The sequence below is a fragment of the Bos indicus x Bos taurus genome, chromosome X (genome assembly GCF_003369695.1).
Source record: "Bos indicus x Bos taurus breed Angus x Brahman F1 hybrid chromosome X, Bos_hybrid_MaternalHap_v2.0, whole genome shotgun sequence".
In the NCBI taxonomy this organism is placed as follows: Eukaryota; Metazoa; Chordata; class Mammalia; order Artiodactyla; family Bovidae; genus Bos; species Bos indicus x Bos taurus.
The window spans coordinates 62,640,480-62,653,148 of NC_040105.1; the positions used below are offsets into that span (position 1 = coordinate 62,640,480).

Below are 12,669 nucleotides of genomic sequence, written 5' to 3' on the forward strand. Positions count from 1 at the left end.
AAACCAAGGGGTCTTGTCTGTGAAGCAGACAGAAGAATCTCTTACTCTGCCCTGCCAGAGGTTTCCAGTGATCATCAAGTCAGAGGTTATCTGAGTACTCAGCCAGTTGTAAAGTGGGGAGTAGATGGCACCAACTCCCAGGCCCCCAGGGCCAACAGGGTGCTAGGCTCCTTCCTGGCTCTCACCTGTCCCTGGGGTCTATCTGGGGTGGTTGTTTCTAGGACTTGATTCAGAAAAGGCTAGCATGGGGGGAAGAGGTTCCCAAGCAGAGTTAGGCCTACTGCCGCCAGTCCAAGCCCTCTCAGCTTGGCCTCAGCCCAGGTGGGAGTCTGGGACTCTGAAAGCATTATCCGCACTTGTTCTGTGTACCCTTGCTCACTCTGGGGAGGGGCCGAGGTGATAGTCATCCTCAGTGCTCACTGAGAAATGGAAAGAGAGAAACGCAGAAAGGGTGCACAACCCAGAGATCCTGATGCAGAGAGAGAGGAACTGCCAGCAGCTGACAGAGGAAAGTGGGAGACAGGGAAACAGTGTACGAGATACAGACAGGCAGAGGGTACCAAGGCAGAGGAACTGAAATCGGGAGAGATTGGCTGCATGTGTGAGAGACAGACAGAAACTGGGAGACTGAGCAACAGATGAGGGTGAGAGCAAGATTTTGGAGAGAGACAGACTGAGACAGAGAGAGATGGAGGGAGCCTGTGAGAGGTTGATAAGTTAGAGAGAGGGCAAGTGTGAGTGCTGCTGTAAACCAAGTGAGTCGCTCAGTTGTGTCTCTTTGCAACCCCATGGACTGTAGTCCATGGAATTCTCCAGGTCAGAATACTGGAGTGGGCAGCCTTTCCCTTCTCCAGGGGATCTTCCCAACCCAGGAAATGAACCCAGGTATTCTGCACTGTAGGCAGATTCATTACCAGCTGAGCCAAGGAGAAACAAATCAGTTTTCCTTCTGCTGCCTCCCCACCAAGGTGTGGGCTGCCAGGCTGGGGGAGCAGGCCTATGCTGGGCAGGGCTAAGCCCCTTGATGTAGGGGAGATGAGTAAGGTGGGCTCACAGCCTCAGAGTCTCCGACTTCCTCAGCCAGGAGAAGCCCCTGGGGCTTGTCCCACCTCCCTGCTTCTTCAGAGGGTGGCTCAGAGTATGGTAGAAGAGGGGCCTATGACCTGGACTTTCAGATGTGCAAGCTGGATTTAGAAAAGGCAGAGGAACCAGAGATCAAATTGCCAACCTCTGTCGGATCATTGAAAAAGCAAGAGAGTCCAGAAAAGCATCTACTTCTGCTTTATTGACTACACCAAAGCCTTTGACTGTGTGAATCACAACAAACTGTGGAGAATTCTTAAACAGATGGAAATACCAGACCACATTACCTGCCTCCTGAGAAATCTGTATGCAGGTCAAAAAGCAACAGTTAGAACTGGACATGGAACAACAGACTGGTTCCAAATCAGGCAAGGAGTACGTCAAGGCTGTATATTGTCACCCTGCTTATTTAACTTATACGCAGAGTATATCATGCTAAATGCCAGGCTGGATGAAGCACAAGCTGAAATCAAGATTGCTGGAAGAAATATCAATAACCTCAGATACGCAGATGACACCACCCTTATGTCAGAATACTAAGAAGAACTAAAGCGCCTCTTGATGAAAGTGAAAGAGGAGAGTGAAAAAGTTAGCTTAAAGCTCAACATTCAGAAAACTAAGATCATGGCATCCGGTTCTAGCACTTCGTGGCAAATAGTTGGGGAAACAATGGAAACAATGACAGACTTTATTTTCTTGGGCTCCAAAATCACTGCAGTTGGTGACTGTAGCCATGAAATTAAAAGACCCTTGCTCCTTGGCAGAAAAGCTATGAACAACCTAGACAGCATATTAAAAAGCAGAGAAATTACTTTGCCAACAAAGGTCCATCTAGTCAAAGCTGTGGTTTTTCTAGTAGTCATGTATGGATGTGAGAGTTGGACCATTAAGAAGGCTGAGAGCCGAAGAATTGATGCTTTTGAACTGTGGTGTTGGAGAAGACTCTTGAGAGTCCCTTGGACTGCAAAGAGAAGAAACCAGTCCATCCTAAAGGAAATCAGTCCTGAATATTCATTGGAAGGACTGATACTGAAGCTGAAACTCCAAAACTTTGCCCACCTGATGGGAAGAACTGATTCATTGGAAAAGACCCTGATGCTGGGAAAGATTGAAAGCAGGAGGAGAAGAGGACGACAGAGGATGAGATGGTTTGATGTTATCACTTACTTTATGGACATGAGTTTGAGCAAGCTCTGGGGGTTGGTGATGAACAGGAAGCCTGGCCTTAGTCCATGGGGTCGCAGAGTTGGACATGACTGAGAAACTGAACTGAACTGATGACCTGGGCTAAGGAAAGGGTCCTGACTTGGGAGTTCTGGATTCTTGGTCCAACTCTGCCACTACTTGGCTTTGAACCTGGGTTTGGGCCTTTTCCCTTTTGGGGCCTCAGTTGGTTGTTCTGTAAAATGGGTGCGCTTGGGGAGGGTTAGGGCCAGCAAGTTGAACTAAACAGTCTCTTCCTATTGTAATGTTCTAGAATCTGTCTAAGTGAAAGGCAGGAGAAAATGAAATCTTGCAACGTCCAGGAATGCACAGGCAGAGAATTTCAAGTCTGCATATGGAGATATATATATATATATATATATATATATATATATATATATATATAAATTTTTTTCTGTAGAGAAGGCTAAGAAGTTAGATTCTTAGTTTCTGAGAGGAAGAAAAACTGGTGTCTGAGAGAAGGGGATGGAAAAAAACTCCACAGAAGGGACTGCTTGGTCCTGAGCAGAGAGGCTCTCTAGCAGGCGGAGGAGAGCTTAGTTTTCCTGCAGGTGGGGGGACCACCAGGATCACCACAGAGCCCTGCCAGAGTGCTTACAGGCATTTGGAGGGTTGCTGGGTAGGGGTTGGGTACCCCAGTGGCTGTGCCTTCCCTAGACAGCCTGGGGTCCTGGCTGCCATAGGGCTCAGTCTTGCCCCCTGCTTAAGCAACTGAACATTCCATCAAAAAGTCAAGGAATGCGGTGGGGGCCAGGATTGGTTCCCAAGAATGGATCAGCTTGGAGAAGGCTAACAGAGCCCTGTCATCCTGCCATGCTTCTGGGGCAGGGGTACCCACAGAGATGACACAGCCACCACCCCAAGCGCCAGAGCCCTGGAGTGTGGCAACAAAGATGACAGAGCATCTGGCTGGCAGGTTTTGGCAGAAGCGAGGGTCACCCCATGTAGGTCCTCTCCAATATGCTCTGTGCTTCTCTTCCCCAACTGATCTTGCAGACCTGCCCTCTGCTCCCACTCCCACTCCCAGGGAGTGCAGGTCTTGTTCTCAGTGGGGCTGTTGTGGCCTGGTGGGCAGCAGGAAGGTTTTGCCCAGCCCCTCCCCAGCTCCATGGCAAGGGGGTCAGACCTGCTCACAGCGCTCTCATTTTCAAAGTTAATAAACTGAGACCACAAAGAGGTCACAGCCACATCCTCCCCTTTCTCTTAATTTGGCAGGAGAAAGCAGTTCTGATTGAGACTGTGGTCCACTTGCTTGCACCGTGGTGACTTTGGGGGTTAGAATGCCAGTTTCTCAACCTTTGTTTTTGATCTCACTTGAGGGATCAAAAGAAAAGATAAGTGGGCTCTACAGCAAAGACAAGGAATTGTGAGATCACAACATTCATCCCAAAGGGGAGGCAGCTGAGACTCAGAGAGCCTGGGTGCTTGTCCACAGTACCCCGGCTGGTAGAGGCACGGCCATGACCCTCTGTGTCAGGCGCCAAAGCATCTGTTGATTTTCTTGGTTGGCTTGTTTTTGTCTCTCATTTTGAGGAAGGAGAGGAGGATGATAAAAGTCATACATATACATGATAGAAAATTTGCAAACCACAGAGTGTATTACCAAGAAAACATCACCTAGAATTCCACTAACCAGGGAGAAATACTGTTAATTTGGGGTTATCTTTCTTTCTAGCTGTTTTCTTTCCCTCTGCACATGCACACGGTCCCTGTTTTTACCCACGAGATCATACTGGCATTCTGTTTTTCTTTTTTTAATTGTGGTTAAAAAAAAAAAAAAACATAACATGAGATGTACCCTCTTAATAAACTTCTAGGCATACAGTATTGTTAACATAGGCATTATGCCATACAGCAGATTTGGAAAAATTTTCCATCTTGCATAACTGAAACTTTATACCCATTGAAATGCATCATTATTTCCCCATCACCCAGTGCCTGGAAATCACCATTCTACTTTTTGTTTCTAAGAGTCTGACTACTTTAGAGATCTCATACGGATGGAGTAATGTAGTATTTGTCTTTCTGTGTCTGGCTTATTTTGCTTAGCATAATGTCCTCCAGGTTCATCCATGTTGCTGCAAATGGCAGGATTTTCTTCTCTCTTAAGGCAGAATAATATTCCCTTGGGTGCATATACCAAATTTTCTTTGTCCATTTATCTGTTGATGCATACTTGTTTCCATGTCTTGCTATTGTGAATAATGCTGCCGCGAACACGGGGCGGGGGGGGGGGGCAAATATTTCTTTAAGATCCTGATTTCAATGAGTTTGGCTAAATACCTAGAAGTGGAATTATTGGATCATATGTTAGTCTTGTTTTTAATTTTTTAGGAACTTCCATACTACTTTCTAAAGCAGCTTATGAACAGCATGCGAGGGCTCCAGTTTCTCCACATCCTCACTGACAGTTATTATTTTCTGTCTCTTGTTATCACGGCCATCCTCACAGGTCTGAGGTGATAGCTCATTGTAGTTTTCATTTGCATTTCCTTGATGATGAGTAATGTTGAACACTTTTCATATACCTGTTGTCCATTTGGATGTCTTCTTTTGGCCATTCTCTTTTGTACCCTGAGTCTCCCAGAGCATTTCTGTGTCATTAAATAGTTTTTGCACTGCTCTTTGCTTTACCCTGAAGGCAGGGATCTGAACTTGGAGAGTTTTGAGGTTCTGTCAGGCTTCTGTTGGTACTTGCTACATCAGCAGGTCTATGGCCTGGCAGGGGTAGAGGTGGGAATAAGTCCAGGAGGGGCACTGGAACAATAATAGCTAAGAGCATAAAGTAGGCAGCAGACAGCCCTAGGCTCAAAGTCAGATTTTGCCATTTTCAGGCTGCCTGGCTTTGAATTGGTCACTTCCTCTCTGAGCCCCGGCTTCCCCATCCAGAAAATGGGGATAATAGTAGAATCTATTTGATCACCCTTTTGTGTGGCCCTGCAGAGCATGTCGGGATTTAATGTACATGCCAGGATGTAAGCCACAGGAAGTCCCTCAGGAACATCAGCTATTATTATTTCAGCAATGTCAGGAGGCCGGAGAAAGTTCCTTTCTCTGTCTCTGGTTTTAGTGTCTTCTTCTGTCCTATAGGGGACTGTACAATATATCCCCTTTTAGCTCTGACTGTCTTGATGTCTCTATGAATAAAGGTGGAAGGAAAGTGGATACTAGCTGTGGAGGAGCTGGGAACTCTTCCTCTGACCTCCTTGTCTTTGTGGTCCTCATCCCTTTCCTCCAGCAGACTCTTCATCCTGGGGCTGAGGCCCAGACAGGCTCTGATGTGGCCCTGGCTTGGTGGGACCTCTGGCCAGAGTGCTTCCCTGATAGCTCAGTTGGTAGGAATCAACCTGCAATTGAGGAGATCCTGGTTCGATTCCTGAGTTGGGAAGATCTGCTGGAGAAGGGATAGGCTATCAACTCCAATATTCTTGGGCTTTCCTGGTGGCTCAGCTTGTAAAGAACCCACCTGAAATGCGGGAGACTTGGGTTTGTTCCCTGGGTTGGAAAGATCCCTTGGAGTGGAGAGCTACCCACTCCAGTATTCTGGCCTGGAGAATTCCATAGACTATATAGTCCATGGGGTCACAAAGAGTGACTGAGCAACTTTCATTGGCCAGAGTAGGGCTAGGCTGGGCTGCACTGTCACAGAGAGCACTCTGTGGGCCTGGATTACATCTATCAACAACACCCAGGAGAATGTGAACTTTTTTTGATTTTGGCACCTGTTGGGAGAGTCACATGGAGAGAGTCTGGCCCGCCTGGTATCAGGCAGAACCAGGTTCACCTACTTCTGGCTCAGAATTAGCTACTCAATTTAGTTTTATAGAGACAGAACCAGCATCTAATATGGAGTTCCTGCCAGTCCTAGAGACCGGCTCTTTTCTTGCCTGCAGGAGGAACTCAGTCATGGGAGGGCCTTCAGAAAATATTGAATCCAATTCTTCCCATTGTACAGATAGAGACACTGAGGCCAGGAGGGGAGAAAGGATTAGTTCATGCTGCCCATCTCTTCCATGTTATTGGGTGGAATGGAAAGATCAATTAGTTCTATTCTAGCTTTTCTGGAGATTATGAGTAAGTATAATCAGAGGCTGCATGGGGTAAAACTTAGGTAAGGCATCCCCAGTAGCTCAGTTGGTAAAGAATCTGCCTGCAATGCAGGAGGCCCAGATTCGATCCCTGGGTGGGGAAGATCCCCTGGAGAAGGAAATGGTAACCCACTCCAGTATTCTTGCCTGGAGAATTCCATGGATGGAGGAGCCTAGTAGGCTGCAGTCCATGGGGTCGTTAAGAGTCGGACACAACTGAGCGACTTCACTTTCACTTTTCACTTTCATGCATTGGAGAAGGAAATGGCAACCCACTCCAGTGTTCTTGCCTGGAGAATCCCAGGGATGGGGGAGCCTGGTGGGCTGCTGTCTATGGGATAGCACAGAGTCAGACAAGACTAAAGTGACTTAGCAGCAGCAGCAGCTTTTATGGAGATTATCGGTAAGTAGAATAAGAGGCTGCATGGGATAGAGCTTAGATAAGTCTTCCCCAGTAGCTCAGTTGGTAAAGAATCCACCTGCAATGCAGGAGACCCAGGTTCAATTCCTGGGTAGGGAAGATCCCCTGGAGAAGGAAATGGTAACCCACTCCAGTATTCTTGCCTGGAGAATCCCATGGACAAAGGAGCCTGGCAGGCTACAGTCCATGGGGTCACAAAGAGTCAGACGCGACTGAGCAACTAAGCATACCATAGCACAGGACCTTGCCAGGAAGTTCACTTACTTGGTTTGGTGGTTTAGTTGTGTCCAGCTCTTTGTGACCCCATGGACTGTAGCCTGCCAGGCTCCTCTGTCCATGGGATTTTCCAGGCAAGAATATTGGAGTGGGTTGCTATGCCCTCCTCCAGGGGATCTTCCCAACCCAGGGATCAAACACAGGTCTCCCGCGTTGCAGGTGGATTCTTTACTGTCAGGCTTCTTTGCAGGTGTGACCGGGAGTGTTGCTGAAGGAGCAGCTAGCTTCAGGGCCAATGGGGAGACCTCTATTTGCCCACATTGGTGTCCCTCCCTGGACACATACGGTCATTCAGTTAAAATCCTTTGGCCTGCTCTCTGCCAAAATATGAATTCTCTGGGGACCCCAAGTTATTTTCTCTGTAGCATCTCTGCTTGTCCCCTGCATATGTCATATCAGGGGCACAGCTTTGTGCTGGCTGCCTGAATCTGTGTGAATCAAGGGGTATCAGACAGGGATGGACATGGACAGAGCAAGTGGGCAGAGACACAGCCCAGAGCCCACAGCTGTAGCTATCTGTGACCTGACATGAAAGGACCTCTACCCCAGTGGTGGTGACCTGAGGCCTTTCCTAGGCTGCCTCAAGTACCCAGGAGTTGCCCAGAGGGCTGTGCCCATGGTCCCTAGGCCACAGAATGCACTAGAAGGGGAGAAGTTGGTCCATCCAGCCCTCAACTCTGGCGCCTGAAGCCACTTCTGAAGTCCAGACAGGTGGCAGTGGGTGCTGCTGACATTAAAAGCCAAAGCTGGGAGTGGGGTGACAGGCCTGGTCAGGAAGCTTTTCATTTCTCACCCAACTTCATTCAGCTTCCATTTTTGATAATTCCTTCTTGGAGGCCAAGAATGGCTGACCCCTGGTCTGGATGATATTAGAGGAGAAGCAGGAGATAAAGTTCATGAATTTAGCACCAATTATGTGCCAGGCATTAGGGTAGGAGCTTCTCTTACACGGCTTTATTTATTCCTCAAACCACTGCATGAGGCAGACATGATGGTCTCCAGTTCACAGCTGGATTAACCAAAGCCCGGAGAAGCAGAGCTGGGATGGAGCCGAGTTAGGTTGGATTTACCCCATAGCCAGTGCTCTATCCATTGCCCCTATCCATGAGCCTGTCAGAGAGACTAAGGAAGCTGCTGGCTGTTGAGGGTGGTGCAGGGAAAAGAGAGGGCCAAGGTTGGGAGCACTCATCGGGGTGCATGGGGCATTGGCTGCCTTTGATCTTTTCTCTCTGAGTTTTCCAACCTGGCAAGCAGCACGGGGGACAGGGGCTGGGAGGGGCTGAAAGGGGTTGGGAGAGAGGAGAAACACGGCTGGAGGCTGCAAAGAGCTGCCCCCACCCCCCAGAAACTCCCTGCTTGGCCCCCTGCCAGTGAGGCGGCTCCAGAGAGACCTTCTGGGAATAGAGAGAAATTCATTAGCGGATGTGCAAGTCCCAAACCGATTAGCGATTTATACTCTGGCCTCAAACGGCAGGTGGCTTACGTTTATTATCTGATTTAGCCCAAAGGCCACCCAGTTCCACCCCTCCCTCTTTCTTTCCCTTCTCCCTGCGATCCTCAGGAATGGATCCTCAGCCTGATTTGTCCTAGGCCCTTCCTTTAGTCCCTGTAGCCTAGGCCAGTTCCCAGAAGAAAATGTGCTAGGGATGGGAGTGGTGGGGAATGACAGGGGGCAGTGTGCCAAAATGACCTCCTGAATAGCAGGAGGCTTTCTAATTTGAGCTTTGTCCATTCAAGAACCAAACAGGAATTCATTTTCATTTGGAGGCAGGGCAAGAAGAAAGTGGGGTACTGAAGCAGCAAGGATGGAGGATAGATATCAAGGGGAACTTCTAGAGTACTCGAGCTTTGATTCCTTGGCTGCGATAAATGTACATCTTGAGAAGGGATAGGCTACCCACTCCAGTATTCTTGGGCTTCCCTGGTGGCTCAGCTGGTAAAGAATCTATCTGCAATGAGAGAGACCAAGGTTCAATCCCTGGGTTGGGAAGATCTCCTCGAGAAGGGAAAGGCTACCCACTCCAGTATTCTGACCTGGAGAATTCCATGGACTGTTTAGTCCATGGGGTCACAAAGAGCCAGACACGACTGAGCGACTTTCACTTTCTACACTTTCTTTCTGGCTGTGGAAAAGGGGTTGGGATGGAAATGACACACACAGCCTGGGCCTATAGCCAGTGGGAACTTCCCCACAGAAGATGCCACTTAAAAGTGTTATTAAACCCTCTGGACTTTTAAAGCAGAGAACAAGGTAACTATGAACACCCTTTAAAGAGCTATTGAGAGTTCCCAAGGGAGCTCTGTGTCTTTCTCACTCCCCTCTGCCTTGGATGGAGACATGTGGTTCCCTCATCCCCCACTTCCACCACCCCTAACCCCCCTCCCCGACACTGTGTTGATGGTCATGGCCGTCATTCCCTTCTCTCTCCCCGAGCCTAGCCCCCTTTTGGGCCCTGAGCCAAGGGGCCATCATTGATTTCTGGGCTTCTCTAGTGAAGACAGACAACAGGGTCTGGGTCTGTCTGCCTCAGCTGAGTTCTTGGATGGCTTATGGCGAGAAAGAGGCCGTGGTGGCCTTGAGCTTCCACCTCCAATCAGCAGCCTCAGAACTGGACTGGGAACATTACCAGGTGCCACTTGCTCCAGAGCAGTGATAGGAAATGAGGTGAATTGATTCCCTTGCCCCAATCTGGGGAGCTCCTCTCCCTCCCGCCACCCATCAACACTGAACTCTAGGCTGGGTGGAAAAATTACTCAGCCAGCCTTTGCCCAGCTCTGAATGTTACTTCCCCATCCCCCATTGCACTTCCTGTTCAGGGCAGGAGACTCCAGAGTCCACCTGGATTGCTGCTTGTACGGGTTTCCACCTTCAGGAAGTTCTTCCTGGTGTCTGACCTTAAGCCTCCTGCTGTAACCAACTCATTTATTTTTTCTGGTTCTGTGCAAAGAATCATGAGGTGAAGCTTTCTTATTTAGGATCACACTATGAGTGGAGCTTAGAATACTGGGAAGCATTGACTGGACCAGGAAGCCTAAAGGGGCTCAGAGTCTGCTGAAGTGGGAGCTGAGGTGGCTGGCCCCTCTTGAAGTTCCTACCCTAGTCCTGTGAAAAGAGGCATCATGGAAAAATTCTCAGTGCAGCTTCTTCTTAGCCCTGTGACCTTTGGAGTCAGTCCTAGAGCCCTAGTCATTTCCTTCCTGGTGCAGAGTCTTGTCTGGCTTCCTTGGTGGCTCAGCTGGTAAAGGATCTGCCTGCAATGCAGGAGATCCGGGTTCTGTCTCTGGGTCAGGAAAATCCCCTGGAGAAGGGAATGGCTACCCACTCCAGTATTCTTGCCTGGAGAATTCCATGGGCAGCCTGGCAGGCTACAGACCATGGGGCGTCAAAGAGCTGGACACGACTGAGTGACTAACACACACACACTTAGGGTCTTGTCACTCATGATCTCTCCCAGTACCATTAGTCCTGCCTGTTAGTCAATTATTCAGCCAAGGTTTGTGTGCCCACCCCAGAGTGAAGCAATGCTGACAGTGGGGGTGGCACTGACAGGAATGTGACCCAAGTGGCCAGGCCCTACCCTTCAGGAGGCTCCCAGCCTAGCAGCTCTTTCCAGCTTTCCCTCCTTCTAGATAAACAACCTGGGCTGGGGGTGTTTCCAGCCCAGCTGAATTGAGTAATTAAAATCTCTCCTCTTTCCCTGACAGATGACCTCCAAGGTCCGTTCCAGGCCTATGACTCTATGATTCCAGCTGGGGGTATCCAATTAACCCTTGTCATGCTTGGCTGGGCTTCATGGGCTGTGGAGTGGGAAGGGGTGGGGATGCATACAGCAGATGCACATGCCAGGATGCTCCGCCCCCTTCCACCCCTCCCCGCTCCCCACCTCCATCTTCCCCAAGCTGGTGCCAGGGTGGTGCTCACCTAGCCTGGGCCCTGTGGTCAGAGTGGCAGGGGAAGGACAGACCTGTCTCTGGGGAGTTGCCTCTCTTCAGCCTGGTCCTGAGGGCTTTGCATAGTACTTGCCTGCTCTTTGGTTCAGGCACAGGCAGAATGTGTTCTCAGAGGAAGGCCTTGAAGGACTTGGCTGAGTTAGGGAGAGGTGGGAGCTTTAGAAGCAAACCATTGGCCAGTAAACAGATCATCCAGAAGCCTAACTTCTTGGGTCATATCTCCCCCCACCCTTCCAACCAGTGCCAGGGCAAGGCAGCCTCCTCCTGGTGTCTGGCTATTCTCCAAGGACATGAGATTTGGGTGAGGTTTGGACTTCGCTCAGGATGGTGGTGGAGCCACAGATGTGGCAATTGTCAGAGCTGGTGTGGGCCTTCGAGACTGCCATAAACAGGTACCTTATGGGCCACTTAAGACCCTCAGAGTGTTTTTTTTGGCCCACAAAGTACCTGCATTGAGAAGAAATTAGCTGCCATCATTGAAAATTCACTAGATTTTTACATAAAATCCAGATTTATAACTTCTAAAAATCTGAAAATCTAGTAACACTGCACCCACATTCCCAAAAGGCCACAGCTGGAGCGGAGTGGCAGTTGTCCTCTTAGCCAGGGCATATACTCTGCTTTTCCATGGTTCTCACCTGCCCAAGTTGGCCCTTCATGGGAGCAAGCGGAGAAACTGAGACCCATAGAGAAAGGAGGGCTCTTGCCCACAGTCACCTGGCCAGAGTGGGGGACCGAGCCAAGATGAGAACCAAGGAGTCCTGCCTGCAGGCCAGTGTGTCCCTTTGTCCTTCCCTCTTCCCCCAAGGCTCTGCAGAGGCTACATGGCTTCTCTGCCATTGCAACCCCCTCCATTCCTGAGGCCTGGTAACCTCAGCGGCTGAGCTTTGTCTGGTCGCTTTCCTGCACAGCTTCTACTGCTGTCCGGGCCCCAGCCCCGGCGCAGACCCCCTTTGGGTGAGAGCAGAGACACTGCGGGGACTCTACAGCCTGGCCCCATCTCCCGCAGCTCCGAACAAGAATCTCATTAAGTGCAGGGGGCGGCCGCCGCCAGGCCTGGGGCGCCCTGACCACAGAGCTGGCTTCCTTCTGCAAACAGCCCCACTTGGGGCTGGGCTGGCCATGTGTCTGTGCACGGAGGGGGCACTGTGGCCGCCCCCATCCAGCCCACCCCACCACCTCCCATGCTGCCTTTTGCTTCCCTCCCTGTCCAGCTCTCTGACCACCCCAGCCCTGTATATGTCTCCCCTCTACTCCTCCTGCTTCCATCCCCTTTATTTCCCTCTCCCTTCAGCTTTTTCTTTTGCTGTTTGCCTGGCTCCATTGTCTGTTGCTGTCTTGGTTTTGTCATCATCTCTCTCTCCAGCATGACCCGTGTTCTTCCTCGCAGTCTGGTTTCCCATCACATCCCGAGTCCTGCTTGTTTCTCCATCTTGCTGCATCAACATCTTGCTGCCCCAGAGGGGCACCCTCTTAGCTTCTGTCTCTCACCCTTCATCTCTGAGCTTCACTCTCTCTCTTTCTCAGCTTCTCCCTCTGGCCTCCCTCCCTCAGGCCCTCTGGCCTCCTCTGAATCTGTGTTTCTGAGGCTGCCACAAGAAGCTTCTGGGTAGGTTTGCTGTACTG

General features: G+C 49.9%; 1 non-coding gene across 1 annotated transcript; it reads left to right on the plus strand.

Moving 5' to 3' along the window:
* Positions 1 to 6,426: 6,426 nt before the first annotated feature.
* TRNAC-GCA lies at positions 6,427 to 6,498 on the plus strand. Its single transcript has one exon. It is a non-coding gene; the product is annotated as a tRNA-Cys (tRNA).
* Positions 6,499 to 12,669: the final 6,171 nt, after the last annotated feature.